Source organism: Taudactylus pleione, unplaced genomic scaffold (genome assembly GCF_031769625.1).
Source record: "Taudactylus pleione unplaced genomic scaffold, aTauple2 ptg000198l, whole genome shotgun sequence".
In the NCBI taxonomy this organism is placed as follows: domain Eukaryota; kingdom Metazoa; phylum Chordata; class Amphibia; order Anura; family Myobatrachidae; genus Taudactylus; species Taudactylus pleione.
In genome coordinates, this window is record NW_028284600.1 from 19,835,621 (window position 1) to 19,857,455 (window position 21,835).

Here is a 21,835-nt window from a genome sequence, read left to right on the forward strand (position 1 = left end):
ATAAATAAATCCATATAAAATACATATGCGGTACTGTTCCATATAAAATACACATGCTGTACTGTTCTATATAAAATACACATGCGGCACTGTTCTATACAATATACACATGCGGCACTGTTCTATATAATATACATACACATGCGGCACTGTTCTATATAATATACATACACATGCGGTACTGTTCTATATAATATACATACACATGCGGTACTGTTCTATATAATATACACATGCGGTACTGTTCTGTATAATATACACATGCGGTACTGTTCTGTATAATATACATACACATGCGGTACTGTTCTATATAATATACACATGTGGTACTGTTCTATACAAAATGCACATGCGGTACTGTTCTATACAAAATGCACATGCGGTACTGTTCTATATAATATGCACATGCGGTACTGTTCTATATAAAATACACATGCGGTACTCTTCTATATAATATACACATGCGGTACTGTTCTATGTTAAATACACATGCGGTACTATGCTATATAAAATACACATGCGGTACAATTCTATATTAAATACACATGCTGCACTGTTCTATATAATATACACATGCGGTACTGTTCTATATAAAATACACATGCGGTACTGTTCTATATAAAATACACATGCGGTACTGTTCTATATAAAATACACATGCGGTACTGTTCTATATAATATACACATGCGGTACTGTTCTATATAATATACACATGCGGTACTATTCTATATAATATACACATGCGGTACTGTTCTATATAAAATATATATGCGATACTGTTCTATATAATATACACATGTGGTACTGTTCTATATAATATACACATGCAGTAGTGTTCTATATAATATACACATGCTGTACTGTTCTATATAAAATACACATGCGGTATGGTTCTATATAAAATACATATGTGGTACTGTTCTATATAATATACACATGCTGTACTGTTCTATATAATATACACATGCAGTAGTGTTCTATATAATATACACATGCAGTAGTGTTCTATATAATATACACATGCTGTACTGTTCTATATAAAATACACATGCGGTACTGTTCTATATAAAATACACATGCGGTATGGTTCTATATAAAATACACATGCGGTACTGTTCTATATAAAATACACATGCAGTAGTGTTCTATATAAAATACACATGCGGTACTGTTCTATATAATATACACATGCGGTACTGTTCTATATAATATACACATGCGGTAGTGTGCTATATAAAATACATATGCGGCACTGTTCTATATAATATACACATGGGGTACTGTTCTATATAAAATATATATGCGATACTGTTCTATATAAAATATATATGCGATACTGTTCTATATAATATACACATGCGGTACTGCTCTATATAATATACACATGCTGTTCTGTTCTATATAAAATACACATGCGGTACTGTTCTATATAAAATACACATGCGGTATGGTTCTATATAAAATACACATGTGGTACTGTTCTATATAAAATACACATGCAGTAGTGTTCTATATAAAATACACATGCGGTACTGTTCTATATAATATACACATGCGGTACTGTTCTATATAATATACACATGCGGTAGTGTGCTATATAAAATACATATGCGGCACTGTTCTATATAATATACACATGGGGTACTGTTCTATATAAAATATATATGCGATACTGTTCTATATAAAATATATATGCGATACTGTTCTATATAATATACACATGCGGTACTGCTCTATATAATATACACATGCTGTTCTGTTCTATATAAAATACACATGCGGTACTGTTCTATATAAAATACACATGCGGTATGGTTCTATATAAAATACACATGCGGTACTGTTCTATATAAAATACACATGCAGTAGTGTTCTATATAAAATACACATGCGGTACTGTTCTATATAATATACACATGCGGTACTGTTCTATATAATATACACATGCGGTAGTGTGCTATATAAAATACATATGCGGCACTGTTCTATATAATATACACATGGGGTACTGTTCTATATAAAATATATATGCGATACTGTTCTATATAAAATATATATGCGATACTGTTCTATATAATATACACATGCGGTACTGCTCTATATAATATACACATGCTGTTCTGTTCTATATAAAATACACATGCGGTATGGTTCTATATAAAATATATATGCGATACTGTTCTATATAATATACATATGCGGTACTGTGCTATATAAAAAACATATGCGGTACTGTTCTATATAATATACACATGCGGTACTGTTCATTAACCCACACTATGCATAGTGCATGCTTGCAAAAATCATATAATAAGACTTCGATGCTACCACGGGAAATACCGTAAACAAACGATCTAATAAGGACACATTTATATACTTCTCCAGATAACATACATATCACGTGTGAGGCTGACCGCACCTGCACATGAAACCTGCTACAAACTACCAACTAACGTAGTAAAGCAAACTCGAAAGGGAGGGGCAGCCCGGCAGCAGAGATCTTGTGCCAATGCGGCTTCCGTAGGCGGCCACTGCGCGTCTCGTTGCTAGGTTACCGAGTTACCAGAGTTACCAGTACCGAGCTGATGGCGGTGAGTACACTAATAGTACATACATACATACAGCAGGCCGTGTGCATTATGTTACACTCCGGGGCCGGAGCCAGGAGATGGGGCGTCAGCATACTTAATAGGCTTTGGCAGCCGGTGGATACTAGTCCTAGCAAGGGCACTGTGCTATATGGCACTTGTGGTTCCACGAAATAGGTGATCCATTACAGCTGTTGCATTGGAAATCCCAGGCAGGTATTGTGGTCTCTGATTAGATTGGTATCACCACCTGGAGGACAACGTGTAGTCCTGTGTAAGGTGTCCCAGAGTCATCACTGTGGTTTTTAAACTGCAACTTGTTTTAGATGAGGCTCCCTTATTCACATCATTGCTGGGCTGCGCAGTGCCCCAGTGGATCATGTAATAAGACCCAAAATTAAATTAAACATTTGTTAGTTTCTTCTTACCCCAAAGCTCCTGCGACTTACTAAGTGCAAATAAACAATGAAAGTTACGGAATGTAATGTTAGCACCACACCTTTACAGCAAGGTAGATATAGGCCCTGATTCTGAGTGTCACGCAGGACATCTCTGCGAACATACGCATGATTCAGAGCCATTTCTGGGTGGTAACAGTGCAAGAGAACCAGGTTGTGGGCGAGTAGTCAGAGTCAGGCTGGATACACATCAGGCGATATACAGGACAATATATCGTTCCAATGCAGATCGGAATGATGTATCGTCCATATCGCTCAGTGCGTACCCTCAAGCGTGGTCAGCGTTGTCATCCCATCTGATGTGCTGCACGTCTAATAGGATGACGTCACTGATGATAGTATGCAGGTGATTGCGGGATGGAAGGGTATATATCGTACGGTCGTACGCCGGTTCGTGCAATGTGTATGGCCGCCCGATATATCTTCCAACGGGCATTGGGTTGGCTGGGATACATGTCGATCTGGTGTGTACTCGGCCTTGCCCTTCTGAGACATGTGAATGCTTTTAAAACTTCTCATGGATCTCCTGCACCAACAGTAGGATGTGATAGGTGCAAGTGCTGCTGATAATGTTGACGGCTGCTTTAGCGCATGGAAGAGTGGGGTGGTGTGTTCGCGTTGATGCGTGTTCATAAGGATGTCCGTATAGTTGCATTAGCATCCTGTTTGGGTGTGTGGAGTTGCATTCACATTACGTATAACTCAGAAACAGGCCCATAATATATATGTCACAACGCAAGAAGAGCAAGAAATGTCCTCCTTGCTGGTGCCAAGAAAGAGGACATTTCTTTCTCTTCTTGTGTTGTGACAGTAATTTAATATCGTCCTCGGCAGCACCTCCATTAATCTTACAAATAATGACATTTGAAAATTGTTAAGTTGGAGCATTTACGATATTTGAATAACATTATATCTAGTAGTGCAAACGTTTTCTCATATCCCCTTTCCCTTTATACACCAAAATATATATGTCATGTATGACATGCTACTGAAAACAGTGTACACGACATTGATTAAATTGTGTACACGTATTACAGCATTAAATATGTTTTCATAAATGGATAGCTTGAAATTTAAATTGTTTATTGTTGTCACTGCAACATTAAAAAATGCATACGTGAGATTACAATGTAATACTCATTCATCACTCACATAAATTTATAATACACAGTATTAACATACTTGCCGATTATCTGGCTGCTGCTTCCGGGAGGGAGCAGCCAGATCAGCAAAGCAGGGGGCGCGGCCGGCAAAAGGGGCGTGGCCAGATGGACTGATGACATTTGCGGGCTTAATGGGGGCGTGGCTACGCGATCGCGTCATATTGGCCCCGCTACACAATGCCGATAATACAGGCATTGTGAAGCAGGGGGCAGGGCCAAAATGACACAATTCAGCGTCATCGCCACCCCCCCCCTGCTGCGGAGGGTTTAACAGGTAATTGCAGGAGGGCCAAGGGGGATCGGCAGCAGCTGGGAGGCTTGCCTGCCTTTCCGGGGGGCCGGGAGCTGCACCTGTTTATCGGGAGGCTCCCGGCCAAATCGGGAGGGTAGGCAATCCTGAGTATTAAAGGTTTAGGCTAACAATTACAGAGGGAACAAAACTATTCCACAACCTGCTGGTTCGTCATCTAAAACGCTTCTTGGAGGGCAACAATGAGAAAAGTGAGTAACATGGATGACTAGGATTTTTAATTTTATTGGCCTTAGTTATACTCCTCCTAGAAAATATGTCATCCAACTTAGACAGGGATTGGCCAATGATTCTCTCAGGAGCTTTAACTACTCTATCTAAAGAGCTGCAATCAGAACACTTGGAATTCCCATACCACACCGTAATAGAGTAAGTCAAAAGACTCTCAATTACTCAGCGATAGAAATGCACAAGTATGGGCTTTGATAGGCCCACTGCTCTGAGCCTATGTAGGAAAAAAAGGCGTTGATGAGCCTTACCCACCACAGCTGAAATGTCAGAAGACCACGATAAATTCTCAGTAAAGTTGATACCTAAAAACGTAACCCCACTAACCATCTCTGCCTTCTCACCATTCAAAAATAATGGCTGTGGGTTAATTCTAAAATCTATAACCACTTCCATTGTTTTCTTACTATTTAATAACAAATTGTTATTCTCCCCCCACTTAGCAAGCTGCCTCAGCTCTTCCCTATAACTGTCCTCCTCGTCCCTACTAATCAAGCCCACAAGCGTAGTATCGTCTGCGAATTTTACAATAAAATTTGATTCTGAATTTCTAGAACAATCAGACGTGTACAATATATATATAAAAGGGGACTTAAACACAGCCTTGAGGGACTCCTGTGTTCAGTACAAGCTCAGACGAGAGAGTAGAACCCATCCTAACTTACTGTGGACAATTAGTCAGAAAGTCCAACAACCAGTTACATATGGGCACATCAAATCCAATCTCTCGGAGCTTGGCAATTAATACCGCTGGCACAACGGTGTTGAAAGCGGAACTATAGTCCATGAACAACAATTTTACATGAGTCCCTGTTCTCTAAATTACAAAGGACCTTATGTAAAACCGTAAGAGCAGCATCCTCGGTTGATCTATTTGACCTATATGCAAGCTGGTGAAAGTCAAAACCCACCAGTATGCTACTCTTAAGGTGGCCCAACACAGCCCTTCATCACCAATGATGTAAGGGCAATTGGGCGATAGTTATTTAGACCAGTTGCTACCGTAGATTTAGGGACAGGAACAATTGTTGAAAACATTGTGGAACGATACACTGAGCTAGTGAAAAGTAAAAAATTTTAGTAAAAATATCTGCTAACTGATCAGCACACATGCGTAAAACTCTACCCGGAATGCAGCCCGGACCTGCTGCCTTCCTAGCATTAGTTCCACTGGAATCGGTATCAGTTCTAATCCCGACAGCGGCAGCCCTGCAGAGGTGAAAATCCAGATCGTCCTTTTTGGTAAGTATCGCTAGCCTAATTCCCCCCCGCCCTAACCCTCACTTAGGGGTGCCTAACCCTAACCTCCCCCCCAAGTGCCTAAAACTAACCCCCCTCTAAGTGCCTAAACCTAACCCCCCTAAACCTAACCCTAACTCTCCCGGGGGGGGGGGATGCCTAACCCTAAGTCCCCCCCGGGAGCCCCTAACCTAACCCCCCTTCCCCCCCTTCAGCTGTCCGCGACCGGCACGCGGCTTACCATCGATCGGTATGCCGGGTGTCGGGCCCCTAGCGGGTCTAATGACAGGCGTCGGGATTTCGATGCCTGTCATTAGTACCTTGCCGGGATTAAACATTCGGGAAGCCAGCAGTCGGGATTTCGTCCTTCGGCTTCCCGACTGCTTCCCGTTCCATGTAGGCAAAACCTGACCTCAGACTCTGATAAATTCTAGGGACTATGTGACAGGGGATCACATGTTTTTATTGCAGTTATCAAGTTAGCCTTCTCAAATCTTGCATTAAAATAGTCTGCTGAAGGGCCATCTTTCCTATGGATACAGGTATTTAAGCCTTTATAATCAGTCAAGTACTTAGGGGGCCATTTATTAATGATCGCATTTTGCAATGCGATCAGGGCATCCAGTACCGCCCATGATCGCATTGCAAAATGCGATCATACCGGCTGAATGTATGATCCGGCACATGCAGGGAGACGGGCTCCGAAAGGAGCCCGTCCCTGCGATGTGGCCAGAGTGCATGCGGGACTGCTGCGCATGCGCAGTCCCGTGGACTGCACATGAGTGGCGCCCATTGCCGGCCCAGATCCCTCCGCCGGCTGACTTGCGGTAAGTCCCCATAGATTACAGTGGCTAATGCTATCTTCAGATAGCATTAGCTGCTGGGGCCAATATCGGGAATGCGAAGCATATTGATACATTTAGCAGCATTGCATCCTCCATAGAAACCTATGGGGGAGGAGGCTGCGGGCGGCAATGGAGGGATCGCAGCAGGTATCGGAGATACCTGCTGCGGTCCCTCCTTCATACATCCGGGGGATACCTAGTATTTGAGGTAAACCCCCGAAAACAGGTGTTTTCGGGGAATTTACCTAAAATTAACTTTGATAAATGGGCCCCTTAATCCCTTGCCACATTGACCTCGCATCACCACATTCTCTAAATTTGCTCTTAGTTTATGTGAGTATGCCTCTTTAGCCAGGCGGATGCCCTTTTCAGATTTGAACGGACAGTTTTATAAGCTGTGCTAACTTTAGCCCTAAATGCCCTATAACTAGATCTTAACAGAACGGACCTCACTATTCAACCATGGCTTCTCATTAGGAAATACACTAATTACTTTTTTCCTAGTAAAGGTGCCTACACATTGGCGATTTTGTTTTTTACACGATTTGCCCGATTCCGGCGAATCGTGACCACAAATCGTGTAAAATATACCCAAATCGTGAGTTTCCATTCACAATGCCGATGCGCGTACCCGCAGGTCGCACGTCGCATCTTCAGATCTGCCGTGCTGCAGGGCAGATTTGCAGATCTCAGTCACGATGCACTGGAATAGTTAGGAGGCACGATAGATCGTTTGTAACATTGGACAGTTTTTAACACCAAATCGTGCCCACATTGCCGGGAAGCTGCTGGGGAGAGTTCAAGGGGAAATCGGACACGATGTTGGATCGTGAGCACATCGCCAAGTGTGTAGGCACCTTACACTCTCTATACAACAATTGAGGTACATCAGAACCATTGAATCCACCATTGCCTCCTCAACAAACAAATCCCAGTCAGAACATTCAAGGCAGCCCTGCAAACTTAACAGAGCCCCTTCAGGCCAAACTGTAACATTCCTACTAAACGGCCTAGACCTTTTTATCACCGGGACCAGAGGTAGGAAAGAATCAAATGATTGCCCAATATGAGGGCATAAGATGGTCTTATAAGCATCACTGATAGTTGTATAAACGTGGTCACGTGTGTTATTGCCACGCGTCGGTACTCTCACATTCTGTACAAACTTCGGAAGTACAGATTTTAAACTAGCATGATTAAAATCCCCGGCAACAATGAAAGCACAATTCGGATGAGCAGCCTGTTGTTTGGAAATAGCAGTATACAAGGTGTCCAAAGCTGTGGTGACATTCGCTTGGGACAGAATGTAAACTGCAGCCACAAGAACTACAGGAAACTCTCAGGGCAGATAAAATGGCCTACACCATACCAACATAAAGTCGAAATCAGCCGAACAATGGTTTTCAATAAAACCCTCATCTGAACACCAGTTGGTATGGATGTATATACAATGGCCTCCACCTTTCCTCTTGCCGGACTCCGGACCTGCCGGACTAGCTTTAGTTAATGACACTGTTAACCATAAGAGATAAGGGGTATTCAATATGAAAGGTTAACTTCCCTGGCAAAGTTAACGTTTCATATCGGAGTTTTTTTCTGCGTAAAGGTATGGTGCGCGCTCCCGCTTATCCCCGTATTCAAAATAAAATCAACGAAAACGGGAAACTCCAAAGTTGGATTTGCGTAAAGTTACAAATTTTTCCTTAAAATAATTGTAAGACCCCCCTAAAGTTGTAAAAACATGGGGGAACACTATGGGTACCCCCGTTTTAGCCTTTAATTGAAAGTCGGGGATTTAAATAGCCACAGCAGGTGTTTTTTTTCTGACATTGAAGAAGTGATGCAGAAGAGCACTTAGGTTATTTTTTTCGTTTTTTTAAGTGGTCCTATCAAATTTGGGGTACATGAAAATGGGTACTGGCATATTTTGGTGTCCCTAAAGTAATTTTTTAAAAATTCTGCATTTGTGCACCTGCCGCTATAAATCTATTCTAGAAAACGTCTGCCGCATACATGCAGAATAGCCCTGAACCTATTTCCCTATTGTTTAACAATTTTTTCCCATTTTTTTTTTGCACCCCAATTTTTACATTCATTTTTTGGGGTGTCCCTAATTTTTTTTTTTACTTTTTTTGACACAGTTCTTTTTTAAATGTCAATCTCAGGGGTGCAGGCTATTTTTTTTTAAGCCTGTACCCCTAAACCCCAATTCTGCACTTTTTTTCGACACCTATTCAATGGTGAAAAGTTATCACCGTTTTTTATCAAAGACTTTTCAAAACTGCGATAAGTCTTTGAAATTGAATACGGTGTAAAACTAAAACAAGTGATATTAACGCAAAAACGTTAAAAAGTGCGATATTAACGCAAAAAACGATGTTATCGCACCCATATTGAATACCCCTATATATGAGCAGAGGGGCTTTACCCAAGTATCATAAGCTCTGGTCTATGTGGTACAAGTCTATATTTGATCGTTGTGAAGTGAAGTGCTATACATTAAATGGAGGGCTGCCAGCACACTTTATACTTGATTTGAATTAGGGGTGAGCGGGTTCGGATTTCTGAAATCCGAACCCCCCCGAGCCCCCCCGATCCGAGTCAGATCCGAGTCAGGCTCGACTTTTCCCGCCTGACTCGGATCTGAAATCGAGGCAAAACGTCATCATCCCGCCTTCCGGGTCTCGCGGGTTTTGGATCCTATATAAGGTACCCGCGTCGGCGCCATTTTCTCACTCGGCTGTGGACAGTGAAGAGGGAGGGTGGGAGTTAGGGCTGGCTGGGCTGTGTAGTGTAGTGTAGTGTAGTGTAGTGCAGAGTAGTGTTGTGCTGTGCTGCTGTTGTCCACTACTTCAAAGTCCATAGGGGCTGGCTGTGTTGTGCTGTGCTGCTGTTGTTAATAGGGGCTGTGTCCACTACTTCAAAGTCCATAGGGGCTGGCTGGACTGTGTTGTGCAGTCAGTTCTCCATAGGGGCTGTGTCCACTCCAAAGTCCTGTGCAGTGGCCCAGTCCTAAAGGGGTGCTGTAGTGTTGTCCAGGGGGTGCTCTGTCCATCAGGGGTGCTCCCCCCAAGTGCTAAAAAAATAATATATTTTCTGTGTTTGTGAATTGTGTGCGCAGTAGCCGCACGTGCATCAACAAAGTAGTGCCAAGCGTGCGCCTGTGTCATAAGTAAAGAGCCGGCTGGCTTGACCGTCAAAGGGTGCTGTAACCCCCAAAGTACACTCCAGTCCAAACCAAAAAAAATATTTTCTGTGTTTGTGAATTGTGTGCGCAGTAGCCGCACGTGCAGCAACAAAGTAGTGCCAAACGTGCGCCTGTGTCATAAGTAAAGGGCCGGCTGGCTTGACCGTTAAAGGGTGCATTAACCTCCAAAGTACACTCCAGTCCAAACCAAAAAAAAAAATATTTTCTGTGTTTGTGAATTGTGTGCGCAGTAGCCGCACGTGCATCAACAAAGTAGTGCCAAACGTGCGCCTGTGTCATAAGTAAAGGGCCGGCTGGCTTGACCGTTAAAGGGTGCTGTAACCCCCAAAGTACACTCCAAACCAAATAAAAAAATATTTTCTGTGTTTGTGAATTGTGTGCGCAGTAGCCGCACGTGCATCAACAAAGGAGCAGCGCCAAGCGTGCGCCTGTGTCCCATAAGTAAAGGGCCGGCTGGCTCATTTCTTAAAGGGTGGTGTAACCCACAAAGTGCACTACTCTCTAGCAAAAATAAAAAGATATTTTCTGTGTTTGTGTGCGCCTTAGCCGCACATATATATATCAAATCGATATAACATAAATGGAGGACCAAACTTTCTCCGATAAAAATAAAATAGAGAAAGATCAAGAACCACTTCCTCCTAGTGCTGAAGCTGCTCCCACTAGTCATGACATAGACGATAACATGCCATCAACGTCGTCTGCCAAGGCCGATGCCAAATGTCATAGTAGAAGCCACATACAATCCCAAATGACAAAGTTCAGGAAAATGACCTTAAAAAAAACATTTAAATCATCTGAAGAGAAACGTAAACTTGCCAATATGCCATTTATGACACGGAGTGGCAAGGAACGGCTAAGGTCTTTCCCTATGACTAGTGTGTGTCATACTAGTATGACTAGTATGTTCATGACTAGTGGTTCAGCTTCACATGACGATGGAAGCCCTCCTCCCGCTAAAAAAATCAAACGAGTTAAGCTGGCAAAAGCACAGCAAAGAACTGTGCGTTCTAAGAAGATATCACAAATCCCCAAGGAGAGTCCAAGTGTGGTGGCGGTTGCGATGCCTGACCTTCCCAGCACTGGACGGGAAGAGGTAGCTCTTTCCACCATTTGCACGCCCTCTGCAAGTGCTGAAAGGAGCACCCACAGTCCACTTGCTGATATGCAAATTGAAGATGTCACTGTTGAAGTACAACAGGATGAGGATACTGGTGTAGCTGGCGCTGAGGAGGAAGTTGGCGAGGAGGATTCTGATGGTGATGTGGTTTGTTTAAATCAGGCTCCGGGGGAGACAGTTGTTGTCCGTTGGATGAAAAAGCCCATCACGGTCATGCCTGGGCAGAAGACCAAACATTCCACCTCTTTGGTCTGGCAATATTTCTATCCAAATCCGGACAACAACTGTCTTGCCATATGTATCATATGTAAACGTGGAATAAGTAGGGGTAGGGACGTTAACCACCTAGGAACATCCTCCCTTACACGGCACCTGCAGCGCGTTCATAATAAGTTACTGTCAAGTTCAGAAACTTTGGCTAAGACCGTAAGCAGTCCAGGGACACCTAAATACCGTTGTCCTGTTGTATCCAAGCGCCTACAAACCACACCGTCAACTCCCTCCTCGTCAATTTCCTCCTTAGTCAGGATCGGAAGTAGTCCTGCAGGCCATGTCACTGGCATGACTGACTCTCCTATCCGGGATTCCTCCGGAGGATCCTGCATTGCTACGCCTCCTGCTGCTGCTGTTGCTGCTGCTGGGAGTCATTCATCATCCCAGAGAGGAAGTAGGAACACCACTACTTTTACTAAACAATTGACCCTCCAACAGTCCTTTAAGTACGACAGCAGTCATCCTGAAGCAAAACGTATAACTGAGGCCTTGACTGCTATGTTGGTGTTAGACGTGCGTCCGGTATCCGCCATTAGTGCAGTGGGATTTAGACAATTGATGGAGGTAGTGTGTCCCCGGTTCCAAATCCCGTCTAGATTCCACTTCACTAGGCAGGCGATACCGAGACTGTACAGAAACGTCAACAAAAGTGTCCTCAGTGTCCTGAAAAATGCCGTTGTACCCTATGTCCACTTAACCACGGACATGTGGACAAGTGGAACAGGGCAGACTAAGGACTATATGACTGTGACAGCCCACTGGGTAGATGTATCACCTTACGCAGCAACAGCAGCAGCATCACCAGTAGCAGCATCTCAGAAACGCCAGCTCGTTCCAAGGCAGGCTACGCTGTGTATCACCGGTTTCAGTAAGAGGCACACCGCCGACAACCTCTTAGAGAAACTGAGGGAAATCATCGCCGAGTGGCTTACCCCACTTAGACTCTCCTGGGGATTTGTGATATCTGACAACGCCACCAATATTGTGCGGGCATTACATCTGGGCAAATTCCAGCACGTCCCATGTTTTGCTCACACAATAAACTTGGTGGTGCAGAATTTTCTGAAAAGCGACAGGGACGTGCAGGAGACGCTTTGGGTGGCCCGAAAAATTTCTGGCCACTTTCGCCATTCAGCGACTGCGTGCCGAAGACTGGTGCGCCAGCAAACACTCTTGAACCTGCCCCGCCATCATCTGAAGCAAGAGGTTGTGACGCGGTGGAACTCAACCCTCTATATGCTTCAGAGGATGGAGGAGCAGCAAAAGGCCATTCAAGCCTATACATCCACCTATGACATAGGCAAAGGAGGGGGTATGCACCTGACTCAAGCGCAGTGGAGAATGATTTCCGTATTGTGCAAGGTTCTCCAGCCCTTCGAACTTGCCACACGTGAAGTCAGTTCAGACACTGCCAGCTTGAGTCAGGTCATTCCCCTCATCAGGCTTTTGCAGAAGCAGCTGGAGAAAGTGAAGGAGGAGCTAAGACAGAGCGATTCCGCTCGGCATGTGGGACTTGTGGATGAAGCCCTTCTTTCGCTTTGCCAGGATTCCAGGGTGGTCAATCTGTTGAAATCAGACCACTACATTTTGGCCACCGTGCTCGATCCTAGGTTTAAAGCCTATGTGGTGTCTCTCTTTTCGGCCGACACAAGCCTGCAGAGGTGCAAAGACCTGCTTGTGAGAACACTGTCAGCTGAAGCGGAAAGTGACACGTCAACAGCTCCTTCTTCATTTTCTCCCGCAACTGGGGCTGCCAGGAAAAAACTTAGGTATCCTAAGCAACCCGCTGGCGGTGATGCAGGGTAGGCAGGACCAAGTTTGGACATCTGGTCTGGACTGAAGGACCTGGCAACAATTTCTGACATGTCTACTGTCACTGCATATGATACTGTCACCATTGACAGAATGGTGGAGGATTACATCGGTGACAGCATCCAAGTAGGCATGTCAGACAGTCCGTACCTGTACTGGCAGGAAAAAGAGGCAATTTGGAGGCCCCTGTACAAACTGGCTCTATTTTACCTGAGTTGCCACCCCTCCAGTGTGTACTCCGAAAGAGTGTTTAGTGCAGCCGGGAACCTTGTCAGCGAAAGGCGTAGGAGGTTGCTTCCACAAAATGTGGAGAAGATGATGTTCATAAAAATGAATTATCAACTCTTCCAGGGAGACCAGCCTCCAGAAAGTACAGAGGGACCTGTGGGGGTGGATTCCAGCGGGGACGAGGTAATACTCTGTGAGGATGAGGATGTACACAACACTGAAGAGGGTGAGGAATCGGTGGATGAGGATGAGGACGACATCTTGCCTCCGTAGAGCCAGTTTGTGCAGGGACAGATTAATTGCCAGCTTGTTTTGTGGGGGCCCAAACGAACCATTCATTTCAGCCACAGTCGTGTGGCAGACCCTGGCGCTGAAATGATTGGTTTGTTAAAGTGTGCATGTCCTGTTTATACAACATAAGGGTGCGTGGGAGGGCCCAAGGACAATTCCATCTTGCACCTCTTTTTTTCCTTTGAATTATGTACTGTTTGGGGCCTAGTTTTTCAAACTGCCATCCTGTCTGCCACTGCAGTGTCACTCCTAGATGGGCCACGTGTTTGTGCCGCCCACTCGTGTCGCTTAGCATAGTCATCCATCTACCTCGGTGCAACCTTTTGGACATAAAAACACTATTGTGAGGTGTGAGGTGTTCAGAATAGACTGGAAATGAGTGGAAATTAAGGTTTTTGAGGTTAATAATAGCATAGGAGCAGAAAAATCAACACATTCTGTGATTTTAGCAGTTTTTATGCTTTTTAAAAAAAAAATACAGATCCAAAACACAAAACCCAGAACCCAAAACACGGAAGGGTGGTTTTGGCAAAACCAATCCAGATCCAAAACACGAAGAAAGATCCAGATCCAAAACAAAAACACAAAACACGAAAAGTGGCCGGTGCACACCCCTAATAAATATATATATATATATATATATATATATATAAAATATGTATATATGTGTGTGTGTTTACATTATGCTGTGGTAAAATGTATATGCTAGCACATACTTGCCTACTTTTGAAAAAGCATTTCAGATAGTAAGATCTACTTGTTGATGAAAAGACTGATACTTTTCAGAAAACGCATGTAGCCATAGGGAGATCACTGTGCCTTATAACCAATGCAGGGAAATTATATCAATGATCCAATATGAATGTATATATCTGTTTTTTTAATATAACAACTTCACGGGGGTGTAATGAGGGAGATTGTTAGACTCTTCAGGGAGACGGGGAGATTGCTACTATTTCAGGGAGTCTCCCTGACAGTGAGAGAGGGTTGGCAAGTATGTACTAGTATAGTATATAGGAAATGTAAATACCTAAAGTGTACTGCATGGGGGGATATAAGTGCTGGACCCACATGCCCATCGTATACATCACATGGTCTAATGTATACTATACATTCACCTCACTCCATGATGCCACTGTATAACCTCATAACATCAGCATCATGATAAAGCCACGTGTCATTATATAGCCAGATATGCCTCAAATGCCCTGCTAACGCACCAGTTATTTATATAGCACACACACATTCTGCAGTGCAGTTTATGTATACACACCTCCAATTGCACACGCACTAGGGTTTATTCTTTTCTTATGAGGAGCAAATTAACCTACCAGTATATTTTTGGATTGTGGGTGGAAACCGGAGTACCTGGAGGAAAGAAACCCACCGAAAACCTCAGTGCTGTCAGGCAGTAATGCTAACCATTACACCAACCGTGCTGCCCAATGTTAGCGCTTCATTTTTCAGTGTAAGATATATAAATGTACTGAATCTGTAGAAAGATTGAATTTAGAGCGGCTTTTCCAGTTTACCTGCAGAGGCTTCTATTCCCCACAAAAGGGCTTGTTGTTAAACAAGACTCGTCCTATTTTCCTACTTGTTTAATAGCATTTGGTGCAGGAAAGTAGAAACCCATGTAATAAACCAAGTAAAATGTATTATAATGACACATTTAATAAAGTCCTGATGTCCCTTTAATCTCATGATTAATTAAAGACATTATAGAGGCTCAAAGGAGCAGTATTGTAGGAAATTCAGATTGCAGAGACGGTAGTGCGGAGAAATAGAAGTATTATTTATTATATTGAAGCGTCACAACATTTTTCAGGCACCGTTTTCCTGTCCATCCAAGCTTACAGTGCTGTCTGGTGTGAGGGAGGCAAAATGACTTACAAGGAGCTGTCACTAGGATGCATTTAACCATTGAAATACTAGAAAAGCACATCTTGAAAGAGGCTGAGCCTGCCTCCAGGGTTACTGATATATAAAACCCATCACTTTCAAAGAGCCACAATTTTCCGAGTCATAAAGTGGACTGATGTTAATTTATGTCCTCTTCTTCTGCTGTTCCATTGTAAACAAAGCTAGGAAACTGAAGGACATATGTTGGGGACCGAGGTGTTCTATATACTACTGCCATAAAAACATTTGAAATGTGGCTTCCTGGTAAATACTGCTGTACTGCATGTGTGGTTCATCACCTGTTTTTGGTACATGAACCTCAGATTTGTGCTAGAAAAGCATGCTCATATTCATGTACTGTTTGTGGGCCTGATTTCGAGATTTAGGCTAATGTAATCGCAACTGCATTCTCACGGATCGCCATATGCGAATGCCTTCCAAAGTGTCAAATAATATTTGCGGCATATCCCCCCAAAACACCCACAAATATTAAGGATCCCCAGAATGTATGAAGCAGGCACTGCAGCAGATATCTCCACATCTGCAGCGGTCCCTCCATTGTCTTCATTCTAGCACCCTGCACCTGTCATAACTCGTGCAGTTCCTCTATCCTGCCTGTGGTGTCGCTCTCTGATTTGGTGCCTCTAGCAAACTCAGCTAATGCAACAAAACCGCTGAGATACAGAGCAAAGTGTGATAGACGCACCAGAGCAGAGAGCGACACCCCAGGCAGGAAAGGGGAACTGCATGGGTTGTGACAGGTTCAGGGTGCTAGAATGAACACTACTTCATTTCCGACAGCAGCTGCTGCCCCTATAGGTTTCTATGAGTGCTACGAAGCTGCCAGATTTGCCAAGCTGCGGTATGCAAAGCATTCAGGAGTGTTGCCCCTGCAGCTAATGCCATCTGAAAATGGTGTTACTTTAGTCTATGTGCTACCGGGAAAGGGTTCCTCACCGGCACTAACTGCTGCACTTGTGTGGTCAGCAGACTGCACATGCGCAGAATGGGTTGGGTATGATATGACGGTGTATGAGATGCCGGCAACTGAAATACAGATGCTGGAATCTCGATCGTGGAGAATCTCGACAGAGTGAAGTAAGTATCCTAACCCTCTCCCCACCTAACTATAACCCTCCTTTGGTGGTGCCTAACCCTAATCCCCCCTTCCCGCACAATAAACCTAACCCTCCTTGGGCGGGGGGGTGCTTAACTCTAACCTCCCCCTGATGGTGCCTAACCTTAACCCACCCTCCCCACAGCCTAACCCTACCCCTTCCTGGGGGTGTTTAACCCACCCGTTGTATGCATGTATTTTTACTTTGTTATAATGTCTTTATCGTATGATTTGTTTGCATCAACCCTTGTTTGTGCATGAACTGAAAATGTATCATAGGGATTAATAACCCATATACTGTATAATCATGGTACCCTGTGCACCTTGTAGTGTACAATGCAGCCAAGATGTTGGAGAGAATAATTTTAATTTGTTGTTCTGTCCATTTATATATGATGTCGGCATTATGGTCATTACAGGCAAAACATAACCAGTGTTTATTAACAGTGATGCCGCTTTCACATCTCAAACCCGGGTCCGACCCGGGTCAAACCCTTTCACACTGCACTTTCGACCCGGGTGATTCCCGGGTCGACCCAAAACTCCATGGATGTAATTTTAAATGGACTTGTAGGCTCAGAAAGATGAAGTGTCAGAATGGAACAAAAGGAGAGGGCTGGGGGCAGGTTGGGTGGCACATGCAAGGCTGGGAAAAAGGCTTAATGGCATGGTTAAAGCTGTGTGCCCAAAAACACCAGCACAATGGTCAAAAAATTCCCACTCGAGCCTGGCTGCCCCACTTCAATTTTTCTTGTGGTCATGAATTTTTAGGTAGTTTTTCTTAAGTGATTTTAATTTATTTACTACCTGCTGCTGAGTCCTGTGGAAGCCTGAGGACTGCAGCAATTGTGCTATATTGTTATATATAACAGAATCCTTTCCTGTCAGCTGTCTGGCAATCTCTGCCTCACCCCTAAATCTCCGAAGCTCCTTCACCTCATCAGGACTCCAATTTGCCATGGTGCTGAAAATCTGAGAGCTCACACTTCTCTGTGTAGTGTGCTGGCAGGGCTCAGGCTGCTGACATCATCAAGGCATACAAAACGCAGCCAATCAGCACTTTTCCCTGAGTCCCAGGTTGAATAACCCAGGTCAGAAATAAGTGCACATAGACCCGAGTCCGACCCGTGTTTAACACTGGTTATAACCCGGTTTGAAATGCTGGGTTACTTGACCCGGGTTATTCCAAAGTGGTGCTTTTAGACTGCACCTCAACCCGGATCAAGCCGCCTCAACATGGCAATAACCCGGGTTATTTTGGAGATGTGAAAGGGGCATTATTTATATAGTGCACACATATTTTGCAGCGCTTTACAGAGATTATTTTTTCTTTCACATCAGTCTCTGCCTCTGTGAAGCTTATTCCCTATAGTGAGTGGATGGGGGAACTGCACTAGATGGTGTTATTGCCAAGGGTTCGAGAACTGCGCTAGGCTTGCTCTATTTATTTCGGTGTTAGCGCTACACCTTTCTATCTATCCTATCCTCAGCAGTAGTGTCTGGTATATGGATTTATCATACTGGTGTGTGGTTTGTGTTTATGTTAATTTTTATTTTTGAAACAGGGTAAATGGTTATCAGCTTTTATTGAGAGTCACAGTGCTCTCTCCTTAAAACAAACTTGTATGTTGGGATTCTGATACAGAGGGTGTTATTTGGGTGTGGGTGACTCCTGCAGGGAGTACCCTCCGTACCTACGTGCTCCAATTTGGCCTTTGTCGTACATTCCCTCAGGGTGGCTACTATGTAGCTGTTGGATCTCGTTCTGGCCTGAAGGATCCTTATGTTGTTCCCAAGCAGTGGTGCCCCGCAGTGTAGTTTCTCTCCCGGTCTGCTTATCCACTCGGGTTGTCTGTGCTGTCAGCCTGTGTACCTCTGTGGGAGATTAAGATGTCCCTTTGCTTGTGGGTCTAATATTGTTGCTTGCGGCCATGCAGTGTTGGTAGAGACTGCTGTCTCCAGTTCTTTGTGGATCTATTTGATCAGCTTGAGACCTTGCAGCGTTGGATGCGGCTGCTGTCTCCTGTTTCTTTTTGATCATCTGATGTGGTAATACAGGTAGTGAGGAAGTTATTTCCTTGCCCATCTCTCCTCCCAGTGCGGTGGGGGGGATGGGTGGGTGGTGGCGGCAGAGCCTGGTCTTGACTGGCTGTGCCTCTCTCTGTACACCTGCTCCGTACAGTTGTATCAATCGACTCCTGTCTCCCGGTCATGTGGACGGTGATAAGGGTGGGTAGATCGACAGCCGGTTAATCACAATTCCCTGCCACACGTACACACACACCGAGCCGGATTTAGCCCTCATGGGGCCCTAGGCAAGACGCCTCCAGAACAACGATGGTTCATGCTCTTCCACAGTGCACGTGCACGTCTCCATAACACAAGTTGTTGGCTGTTAGAAGAAGAACCCACTTGGAATGTCACAGGAGAAAACAGGGGAAAGAACAGAGGGAAATGGGAGGAAAGGAAAAAAAATAGGGCGAGATGGGAGGAAAGGGGGAATGATAGGGCGAGATAGGAAGAAATGGGGAATGATAGGGCGAGATGGGAAGAAAGGTGTTATGTTGCTGCCCGTGATTTAATTAATGTACTGCATAACCATGGTGCTTCGGGTGAATGGAAACCACCTGCGGTTCCCACATCATGGGGGAGGCTGGCCTGCAAAACACACCGACAGCGAGGGGGGGGAGGGGCTGGGGCTGCAAGCCTGCACTCATGAAGGACCCAATGTGACTGCGTGGGGGGGGGAGAGGTCTAGCTACAGAAGCGCAGGTGGGGGGCATTGTTGGTTGGAGGGGGCTAGCTACAATGTGGGGGCGGGCTGCAATAGAGGAGGAGGCTGGGACTGCACTCAGTGTGGCTGCGGGGGGTTTGTTTGAAGGGGGATGGACAAACTGCAGCGGCAGGGGCTGCAATACAGGAGGAGGCTGGCTTCAATCTGTGTGACTATTGAGGTCTACTGTGGGGGGGGGGGCAGGCTACAGCAGTGCAGGATGCAGGGGGAGGGATGGTTGGAGGGGGCTTGCTAGATAGATCAGCGCATGTTGCAGCTCACACTGCACACATCACGAGGGTGGAGCTGATTGGAGGTGAGGACTGAGGAGCAGGAAATGGAGCACCGCTAACACTGGTCCCCTTCAGGCAGAGAATAAACTAATTTTGGGCAGCCTCTAATTGCCAGGTTTCATCAGCCCCGGTAACTGATGTACAAGTACCATAGGTCCTGGCTGGGTCATATAACAACATTCCCCGGGGTCCCAGCTGTCGGGCCGCAACTCCGCCTCCTCCTGCCCCCTGCATAGCAGGGGCAGGGCCCAGCCCAGACCTTGTTGCTGTTGTGCTGCTACACTGCCTGTGTGTGTGTGTGCACTGCAGTAGGTTCTCTCAAGGGTTAGATTTCGTGGGGCTCGGCCACGGGCCCCAGGAGGACACCTAGGTTGCCTAATGGAAACTCAGGCCCTGCACACACACACTGACAGGCTAATTTCTACTTCAGGGTCCATGGGGTATCCACAGGATACCTTGGGTATAGGTGTGACATCAGTCATCGGGCACCATAGAGTTAAGCTTTCAGCCTCCCAGGATGCACTAGGGTCCCCCTTCTATACCCCGCCCCCGAGCCAAGGCATCTCAGTTTAGTTTGGTGCCCGGCCGGAGTCGGGTGCACCTGTTGGAGTGGGGGATAAGAAGATTCCCTGCAGTTTTCTACATGCAGCTGTGGCTGCACATCTGGAAGTACAGCATGGACAGTCAGTCCTGACGTCCATGCTGTCTTCCCTACACCCCCACCGGTACCAGAACGCCGGTACCGATCCAGGGATGCTGGTGAGCATCTGGGGTCACAGCTAGCGGTGACCACAGATGTTCCGGACCATGGCCAGAATCAAGGGGGACAGCAAGGTAAGCAGCGGGGTCCCGCGGTGGGTCCCCGCTGTTACATGGTCCAGAGTCCCCAGGCAGGGGGCTCCCTGGGGACTGGCTGCAGTGTGGAGCCAGGTATATAACCTGCGCTTCCACTACCCCCCTGGGACAGCGGACCGCAGCAGAGCGGTAGCGCTGCGGCGTCCCAGGGGTTAAACGCATGCCAGGGGAGCGCACCTTCCCTGTCTCACAGCCGGCGCCTCCCCCGCTGCACACAGCCCTCTCTGCAACACGCCGCCTGGCCCTGTGTCAGCGCTCCTCCCCCAGGCCAGCCTCCTCTCTGCTCCTCGGCGGCCATCTTCAAAAACGCATGGTGAACGCTGCTGGAAGTCTGGACGGAGGCATCGTGGTCTGGGTCCCCCCGCATACCTCTCCTCCGCTGTGGTCAGGTCTGTGTATGCAGCGCTGTGTCCTACCAGACTCTGTGTCTGTGTAGTTGATTTATCAGCGCTGGTTAGTGCTGGAATTGAGTTTCTTTGCATTGTATGCGACTGTGCTAGCGCTGCTGCCTGTACTTTTCTGACTGTCAGCCTTATTACTGTCCCTGTTCTTTCTGCTAAAGCCCTTGCGGTGCGGTGCTGCAGGGTGGTCTCTCGCCTTTTTAAAACAATTGGTGAGAGGGGTCACATACTTTCTACCATCATGTCTGAAAGTGACTTTCCTCTCCGGCTACAGTGTACTACGTGTAAAGTACCTTTAGCGGAGGGGGAGGGTACCGCGGAGGGCCTCTGCCGGCAGTGTTTGTCGTTGGCGCGGCCTATTACGGTTACAGCACCGGTACAGGAGCCGCCCTGGGCTTGTTTCGCTCAGGCGCTTACTACCTTAGTGGGCCAGTTAGCTCCGCAGCCCGCGTTTACGCAGATGGGTTTGTCCCAGCAATCAGTGGTGTCGTCACCCATGCAGGGTTTCCCAAGACAATTGGTGGTACCCCGCAGTCTCCCTATTTCCCCTCTCCCGGTTTCTCAGGAGCCGGCGTGGGTTAACTCCCTGACGAGTTCTGTACAGCACTTGTCGGATGTGTTGCAAGGGGAGTCTGTGATGCGGCCACATAAACGGCCGGTGGCGTCTCTGTCGGCTCCTTATGAGGATGACGAAGGGACGTCTGATGATGGGGAGATTCTGGATCCTTAC

General features: G+C 45.7%; 1 protein-coding gene across 1 annotated transcript in view; it reads left to right on the forward strand.

Moving 5' to 3' along the window:
• Nucleotides 1-2,545: 2,545 nt before the first annotated feature.
• The window catches only part of CFAP46 (cilia and flagella associated protein 46), a 351,236-nt gene continuing 331,946 nt past the window's right edge, over nt 2,546-21,835 (forward strand). The window contains exon 1 of the mRNA XM_088476936.1: nt 2,546-2,592. The gene's annotated coding sequence lies outside the window, so the exon portion shown is untranslated. The remainder of the gene's footprint in view (nt 2,593-21,835) is intronic.